Here is a 9,373-nt window from a genome sequence, read left to right as displayed (position 1 = left end):
CCCCCCCCCTTATGTCGTCTTTCTTCCCCATTCTGTGCTTGCCTCTCTCTTCATGTATGCTACCCTTTTTAGAGCTCAGAAGCGACAGATTTAGAACATGGTCTATACAGCTTTCTTAACGTGAGAAAGAAAATGACATCCCTAAAAGGGATTACATCTCTTTGTATAGGGGTTAGGGTTGAGGATCATCCCCATTCTTTTTTTCCCAGAATTATTTTAGGGGAACACAATTCAGTTCATAAGAGTCAGGAATCTGCTTTGAACAGCTGATGAGAAGGATAAACTTTCTCTGTAGGAAAAAAAAACCACACCCCAAACTGAATGCAAATATACCCAGAATCTGCTGTGTAATTCCAAGCAGGTAATGAATGCAAAGCTAGGAATTAAGATCTAGTGGGTTGGCAGAGGAGGAGAGGGCTGATTGCAAGGGACAGAAGGCAGCCACTCTGCCACCATCCTGGTGGGCACCAATTGCCTCCTCAGTTGTCATACCCACTCGATCAGAAAGACATTAAGGACTTTAGTTTGTGATAGAAGACTACTGGCATGGGGGTGGCAATCACTCAGGGCGACAGGACTCCTTTCATATGCGGGTTTTTTTTCTATGTATAAAAGGGAATTTTCAAAAATCACAGCCGCACAAGTGGTTTTATGAATAGCCTATTGCAATGCTGTGATTACTGAACAAGAAGAAAGGAAGTGTTCTTTCTGTCAGCAGGGAACGATTGCCACCTTCTGCTTAATGACTTCAGTGTTGAAGGGAAGCGTGGGCCAAGTGAAAAGCCCACAATCTAAGCTTTCCAACGCCGATCAATAATCATGAGTTAATGGGGAGTGCAAGGAAGAGGCTTGGAAACATCTTGGGTGGAGACTGCTTCGGAGTCTTTTACTTTTCTTTTTTTAAATATAACTTTTGCAAGTGATTCTGAAGACTGAGTAAGAAGCAGAAGCAAACTCAAAAGGAATCACTGAACTTTATTGCTATTTGAGAGAGAGAAAAATGAAGGCTCTTGCAGTGGTTCAAACTTAAGAACACTGTTATGTGCCATCAAGTCACTTGCGACTCATAGTGACCCATATACAACAGCTCTGAACCTTGCTCTATCTTGGGCCAATCTTATTTTCTCTCCCACAACTCCCTCCATTACCCCAGTCACTGAATCAATCCATATCCTTCAGTTTGTTATTAAGTTTACTATTCTTTCAGAGAGTTCTGGATGAACAATTCTGAAGTGACTCTGGTAAAGGATTTTTTAATATTTCATAGATTAATAATGAAAATTAAGGACATTATTAAAGCATACCAGCATTGAAATTAGATTAAGACACTTGGAATATATTTTATTATCACTTACAAAGTGTATTCATCAGCAAAAAGTGTGTCTATTCCTTTGTAAGAGATCTCATATCTATAGATACTGTTTTTGCCAATAATTAAAACAGAAGTATAAATCTTTAAAAAAAATAATGAAAATTAAGCATGCAAAGGGTATGTGATTACCAATGCCTTGTATTTACTCTTTTCTCAATTTGTAAATTATTGTATGAATATTGTTAGGTGTTGTCTAGTAGGTCCCACTCATAGTGACTCCATTGTTTCAGCCACTGTGCCCATCCATCTCATTGAAAGGCTTCCTCTTTATTGCTGATTCTTTACTTTATTAAACATAATGTCCTTCTCCAAGGATTGACTTCTCCTAAGGACTGGCCCATAGCATGTGAGGTGGAAACTCACCATCCTTGCCTCCAAGAAACATTCTGGCTACATGTCTTTCAAAAGAGATTTGTTTGTTCATTTGGTAGTCTGTGGTATAGTATTATTTACCAATACACAAACTCAATGGCATCAATTCTTTGGTCTTCCTTATTCACTTTTCAATTTCCACATGCATACTAAGCAATTGAAAATATCAAGGCTCGAGTGACATTTTTTCCTTAGCAATGTTTTAATTTTTTAAAAAATTAAAAAAATACTCTTTTCTTGCATGCTCTTCCTGACTTGCTGTGTCATCTTCCTGACTGTTGATACGTTTCAGTCCATTGTGTCAATCCATTTCATTGAGGCTTTCCCTTGCTTCTGTTCACCTTTTAGTTTAACAAACATTATACCTTTCCCAGTGGTTGAAATTTCCTGATGATGTTTCCAAATAGGAGATATTTCCAAATAGGAAATATGGTGGTATCTTGTGCAGTGCATGATACTTGAAGCTATAAGCATCAGTATTTTAAACACCAGCAAGGTTACAGATTTCAGATTTCAATAGAACTTTCAGTCTAAGATGTTGTTGTTATGTTCCATCGAGTTGCTTGTGACTCATAGCGACCATATGTACAACAGCCCTAAACTCTGCTCTGTTCTGTGCCAACCGCACCGTCTCCGACACACCCATCCCGATTACCCCAGTCATGGAATCAGTCCACCTCATCGAGGGTCCCTGTACACTCCCAAGCATGATGTCCCTCTCCAAGGACCTGTCCTTCCTTGCAGCATGTCCAAAGTATGTTAGATGGAGCCTCAGAATCCTTGCCTCCAAGAAGCAGCCGGGTTTGACCCTTTCCAGGATGAATCTGTTTGTTTTCCTAGCATTCCATGGTATCCTCAATACTCTTCTCCAGCACCACAGCTCAAAGGCATCAATTCTCCTTCTGTCCTCCTTGGTCATTGTCCAACTCTCTGATGCATAACAAGTGATAGCAAAGACCATGGCCTGTATCAGACACACCCTAGTCTCCAAAGAGACACCATTGCTCTTCAGTATTTTGGAGAGGTCCCTAACAGCAGGAAAAAGGACTGGCAATGTGCTTCTCAAAATTTTGACAATAAAAACTGCATGGTTCATTACAGAAACCTGTCTTTCCCAAATAAGCTTTCAGATGCATAGGAAGTGATTGAAAAGACCATGGCATGAATTAGGCAGACCTTAGTCCTCAAACTGACATTGTTGCTCCTCAGTAATTTGGAGAGGTCTTTGACTGCAAACTTTCCCAATGCAAGACATCTCCTGATCTCCTGACAACTGATACCAAATATGGATCCAAGTAAGTGGAAGTAATTGACAATTTCAGTCTTGTCTCCATCTAGCATGATGTGGCCTATTGACCTAGTTGTGAGATTTTTTTTGTGGTATTGAGATGTAATCCATATTGAAGGATATAGTCTTTGATCTTTTACAGAAGAAGAATTGATGCCTTTGAGTTGTGGTGTTGGAGAAGAGTACTGAATATCTCATAGACTGCCAAAATATGTCTTGAAGAAAGTGCAGCTGGAGTGCTACTTGGAGGCAAAGATTACAAAGCTTCACCTCAAAAAATTTGTACAAGTTGGTAAGAGAGGCTATTGCATAGAGAAGGACATCACACTTGGAAAATCTGATAGTCAGTGATAAGAGAAAAATACTCTCAACCAGGTGGATTAACACTGTGATTGCTGCAATGGGCTCATGTGTGTCAGAGATGATGAGGACGGCACAGGACAGGACAGGGTTCAGCTCTGTTGTTCACAGGGTAGCTATGAGTTGTACTTGACTCAATGATACAACAAAAATAACAACAATATAATCATAAACAAGGAAGGATCTTGATGAAAACAAAAGAAAATGAAGGCTGTGATAGATTTTGCTATTAACCAGTATCTAATCTCCCACTGTATCGGGCACAAGGAAGCATTACACATCCCTGTCCCTTCCCTGGTGTTTGTGTGGGGCTGTGTGACTAGTTCCAGTCAGTTGCATATGGGTCAATTACAGTGCTAGGCATTTAAATGGCAGTGTCAGGCACTTTCAAAGAATCTTTTTACTACCAAAGTAAACATAGAAGTATATGCCAAGGCAAATCTGCCATTAAGTTATTAAGGGACTATGATAAACAGAGGAATTAGCTGATACCTGTCAACTTACAATGGGGTATTTGGCATGAAGGAGAAAGAAATCGTTACTGCTTTATGGTACTAAAATGACTGAATTCTTTGTTAGTGCAACACAACCTTAACTATCTTAATACAAAGAGAAAAATAACAGCAATAGTGATTTTAATAAAGCTAATAATACTGAAAGCTAAAACTGGTTTGATAGATACCATGTGCCCAATATAGTTTTACAAAGGCTTTCAACTATGTGAATGATAACAAAATTATGGTTAACATCATGAAAGTGGGAATTCCAAGACACTAAATTGTGTTATGCAGACCTATACATTGATCAAGAAGTAGTGATTCTGAAAGGAACAAAGGGATACTACATGATTCAAAATCAGGGAATGTATGAGTCAGGGTTGTATCCTTTCACTAGACCTATTCTATTTGTATGCTGAACAAATAATCTGAGATGATGAGATTTATGAATAGAATAAGAAGAATAAGACCAACAGAATTAGAATACAACTCATTAACAACCCGTTGTGTGTAGATGCCAACACTTTGCTTCCAGAAACCGAAGAAGATTGAAGAAGTTACTGATAAAGACTATAGCCTTCTCTATGGATTTCACCTTAACATAAAAGAAACAAGACTCCTCAGTAATGAATCAATAAAATACATCATTACATTTGGCTTTACAATCAACATCCATGGCGGCAGCAACAAAGATGTATTGGGAGAGTCTGCTATCAAGGCCCAAAGATCAAGCTTGTCACTCTCAGTACTAAGATGCATTTGATCCAAGCTATAGGATTTTAAATCACCTTATACGCATGTGAAAATTGGATGATGAATAAAGAAGATTATAGAATTTTGATGCCACTGAATTGTGGTGTTGACAAAGAATGCTGACTAGAATATGGACAGCCAAAACAACACACAATTTTTGAAAAAGAACTACAGTTAGAATGCTTAGAAACAAGGTTGGTGAAACTTCATCTCAAATACTTTGGGCATCTTGTCTAGAAAGGTCAGTCCTTAGAGAATGACAGACATAATGCTGTCAAGTCAGAGAAAGAGAGGACAAGATGAGCAAGATGGACTGACACAGTGACTGCAACACTTGTAACAGCAAAGATTGTGGGAATGGTGCGTGACTGAGTACTGTTTTGTTCTGGTGAATACTGGGTTTTTAAGAGACAGTAAATTCCAAAGCATATAACAGCAATAACATGTGCTAGACACCAAAAGTAAATTATGGGGTCACTATGAGTCGCAAACAACTCGACGGCACATAACAACAACAAACAACATTAATATGATTATCACAAATGCCTAGTTAAGCAGATTAGAATGAATAATTAAAAAACACTTACTCCACAGTTTATCTGTTAATCACAGTGACCTAATAATTACTGTTCAATTGTCCTTTGCAAGATTTCCTCAATGTTCCCTGGGGAAAATGATGTTTATGTTATACCTCTAAAAGTTCTCTCTTTCGGACTTACCCAGTCAGTAGTTTGACTTAAGAGACATGTAACTGCAAGCTAATATTCTACTGCTCTTGGAATGATATGGCTATCAGCTTCTAAGTTTGAACGTTGGAGAATATCTGTAAACTAGACATTCTACTGGAACATTCCATTATGTGTTAGTTCAAGTATTCCTCTTTGGAATTCCTTAATATTTATAGCAAAGAGTAACATTAATCATATTGGCAATTCGTGAAAAGGTTGTTCTTGTGTCTGACACATGTTGTTTTTGCTAGGTGCCATCAAATTGTCTCTGATTCTTAGTGGTCATATACAACAGAGTAATATATGGAATAGGATAATAATTGTGACAATACAACCTCAAGTTTATAGATAAACAATATGCCCTAAAACACTCCACTCAGCTTGTGGATGACAGGGAAGAAGTTCTAACTTTTTTTATTTGACTCAAAATGTCATAATTTTTCTATTAGTAAATGAAGCAAAATTCTCTTATGGATTCTTTTAGGATGGAATGGGCCTTGAACAAAGTTAGCTGAGAGAACTGGGAAAATCTCTGCATGTCCTAAGTTCTTGGCAGTTGGAGTCTATATCATCAGGCTGGTTCAGATCAAATGTCATGTTCAGGCTAGTAACCCAACCTCATTGAACTGTGAAATGACTTTCCTGTACTGCTTGAAGTGAAAGTTCAACAGAACTTTCCAAATAGGCTTGTAAAGGCACACACCCCCCTACCCATCTGCTGTATCTTCAGGCTATTCCAAAACTTTGATTTTAATATCCTAAATTTCTTCCCTTTAGGAGACTTTGAGCGACGGTTCCCATCAACTCTAACTTGTTAGCTTCTATAGGATTCTATTGAAAGTTTCATCATTTGATTTGACTTCTTTTGTCCCTTGGGCCGTTCACTATGGACCTTCTTCTGCTCTTGCATTTTCACTTTTTAATTTTTTTTAAAAAGTAATAAATGATCAGCTTCTACTTTGTGCATTAATATAACTGTCACGTTGGAAAATTTGACCTCCCAACCCAACTATCAACTGAAATTCAAATTTAAAAGCAACACAAGATAACTGCAGTAGTAAAACATGGAGGGCTTGATCCCTATTATGCCCAATGTTAAACATATTCATCAATAAATGCTTTGCAGCACCTTGCTCCAAATGTGATAACAGTATACTTTATTATAATAGAAATACGTATAAAGCCTTGCCCTTCTCTTACTCTGTATTTCAAAGTCATTTTCTGGAATATTTTCAGCTCCCAACACGCTCTCTTCATATGAAAAGCTTACTTCAGCTTCTTTACACAAGGCTTTTCAAAGGGTAAGACTAATTATAGCCTTGACTTTGCTTTTTGAAATGAAATCAAAAGTGTTAATGCCTTTAAAATTCTTGCCATGAGTGGCACTCTCAGCGTTTTCTTGGTGTTTGCAGATTATAGACAGATGAGTGTTTCTGGTTAGAGACTCTTTAAGCACTGCTGACAAGGGAGTCAAATATCCGGTGTCTGTAGCTTCTCTCTGATCCAAAAGTCAGATGAGTGATCAGTAGAAGGCAGCTTTTCCCATTTTAGCTAGACTAACTATGGGAAGCCAAACTTTATACCAAATATTATATGAAAACTCTTGTTCAGGAATTGAAGGAATTACAGATTTATAAGTTAGGATTTCTCCTGTGGCAGATCACAGAAAATGAGCTCTTTGTTCCCTGCAGACAGTAGACAGGTAGGGCCCCCCTACAGAGGAAGTGTTACTACCTGTGAAGTACTTCCTGAGCTAGAGCATTAGGTTGACAATAAAGAAAAATTTGGCTTCATTTACAAGGAATTCCTTTTATTATTTGCTTCCCCAGATTATTAATACACCCACAGAGAAACATGACTTGGGGTTTTCTATTGAGAACTGCTGGTCCCCTGTTTTATGCTCTCTGCTCTATCTCATTCCTGGCTGTCTGTCATTATCAATAATTAGAAAAATACTTTACCCTTGGTCTGAACAACTAACAGGTTCTTTCTCTATTTTCCCAAGATGATGTCCCTTTCAAAAGCATGCTTACCTCTTAACTGTATGCTTGAAGTACGTGAGGTCTCACCATCCTTTATTCAAATAAGTACCCTGGCTGCAGTGTTTTTGAGAGAAAGGGAGAAGACTTTCAAGGAGACAGGCTGATGCACTGACTACCCCATGGGCTTGGACACAGCAGAGTGGTAAGGACAGCTCAGCATCAGGTAGGGTTTCATTCTGTTGTGATCAGGGTTGCTAGGAATTGGAACTGATTCTGTTAATATGACTATTATTCAGATTTATGAACCAACATCTAAAGCCAAAGTGGAGGAGATGAAGGATTTTTTCCAACTTTTGCAGTCCAAAATTGACCAAACGTGCAATCAAGATGTATTAATAACTATTGATGACTGGAATACAAAATTTGGAAATAATGAGGAAGGAACTATAGTCAAGAAGTATGGACTTGGTGAGAGAAACGAGGCCAGAGATTGAATGATTGAATTTTGTGTGCTCAATGATTTATTTAAAGCAAATACCCTTTTTGAAAAATGCGAATGACGACTTTACACATCTGCAGAAAACAAAATAAGACCTTGAATCTCTCCCAGTTGAAGGTAAGAGTCATCTCAAGAACAGGTTTGAGGGACTGAACACTGATAATAGAAGACCAGATGGACTGTAGGAGGACATCAAGGATATCATCCATGAAGAAAGTATAGGTCATTATAAAGAAGGATGAGGAAGAAAAAACCAAAGTGGATGTCAGAAGAGACTACGAAAATTGCATTAGAGCATAAGAAAGCCAAAACTAAAGAAAGAAATGCTGAAGTTAAAGAGCTGAAGAGAAGATTCCCGAGGGCATCTCGAGAAGATAATGCAAGATATTATAATGCAATGTGTAGAGAGCTGGAGTCAGAGAATAAAAAAGGGAAGAACTCACACAGCATTCCTCAAGCCGAAAGAAGTGAAGAACAAATGCACTATTGATGGATGATATGCACAGACTCTTAAATGATCTAGGACGTATCAAATTAAGCTGGAAGGAATACACTGAATTTTCCGTTGACACTGAAACATTTCAGGAACAAGGGCCAATTATAGTGAAAGATTAAGTTCAAGCTTCACTGAAGACATCAGTAAAAAATAAGGCCCCAGGAATTGATGGAATACCAACTGATATGTTGAACTAACAGATGCAGCCATGGATGTGATCACCAGTTTATGCCAGGAAATTTGGAGGACAGCTGTCTGGCTAACTGATAGGAAAAGATCCATATTTGCCCCATTCCCAAGAAACGTGACCCAACAGAAAGTAGAAATTATCAACAGTATCATTAATATCTCATACAAGCAAAATATTGTTGAATATCATTTAAAAATGGCTAGAACATTTTGTAAATTATTACCTAATTTGGGAGGGACTAGAGAGCATTATGCTGAGTGAACTAACTCAGGCCTACAAGGACAAATAGTGTATAAAACCAGCATTGTAAAACGAGTATGAAGACTCAAATGGGGAGGTGGGTGGGAGGGTGGAAGCAGAGGGATGAAGATGTGTGTGGGGTGGGGGAGTTATTCATGGGGCTGTACAATTGATGGGTGGAGGGGAGAGGGAAACTAGAAGAATTTGGTCTGGAAAACAACAAATTAGAATTTTATAAATGAACTAGTATAATTAAAAAAAATATTTTTTAAGGCTAAAATAGTAGTTTGACTTGGAACTGCCAAATATTCAAGCTGACTTGAGAAGCGGTGGTAGTACCAGGATATCATTGCTGATGATAAATGGATCATGGTTGAAAACAAAGAATACCAGAAAAATGTCCATTTGTTTTTACTGACCATACAAGGCATTTGACTGTGTGGGTCATAACAAATTATAGCTAACATTGTGAAGAATGGGAGTCCCATAACACTTTACTGAGTACCTGTGACATCTACTGGGCCAAGAAGCTGTTGTCCAAATAGAGCAAGGGAACACTGCATGGTTTAATATCAGAATGGTTGTGCGTTAGAGTT

Source organism: Elephantulus edwardii, unplaced genomic scaffold, assembly GCF_000299155.1.
Source record: "Elephantulus edwardii isolate Elephantulus edwardi_28Jun2011 unplaced genomic scaffold, EleEdw1.0 scaffold00008, whole genome shotgun sequence".
Taxonomy (NCBI): Eukaryota; Metazoa; Chordata; class Mammalia; order Macroscelidea; family Macroscelididae; genus Elephantulus; species Elephantulus edwardii.
This window is presented reverse-complemented; position numbering follows the sequence as displayed.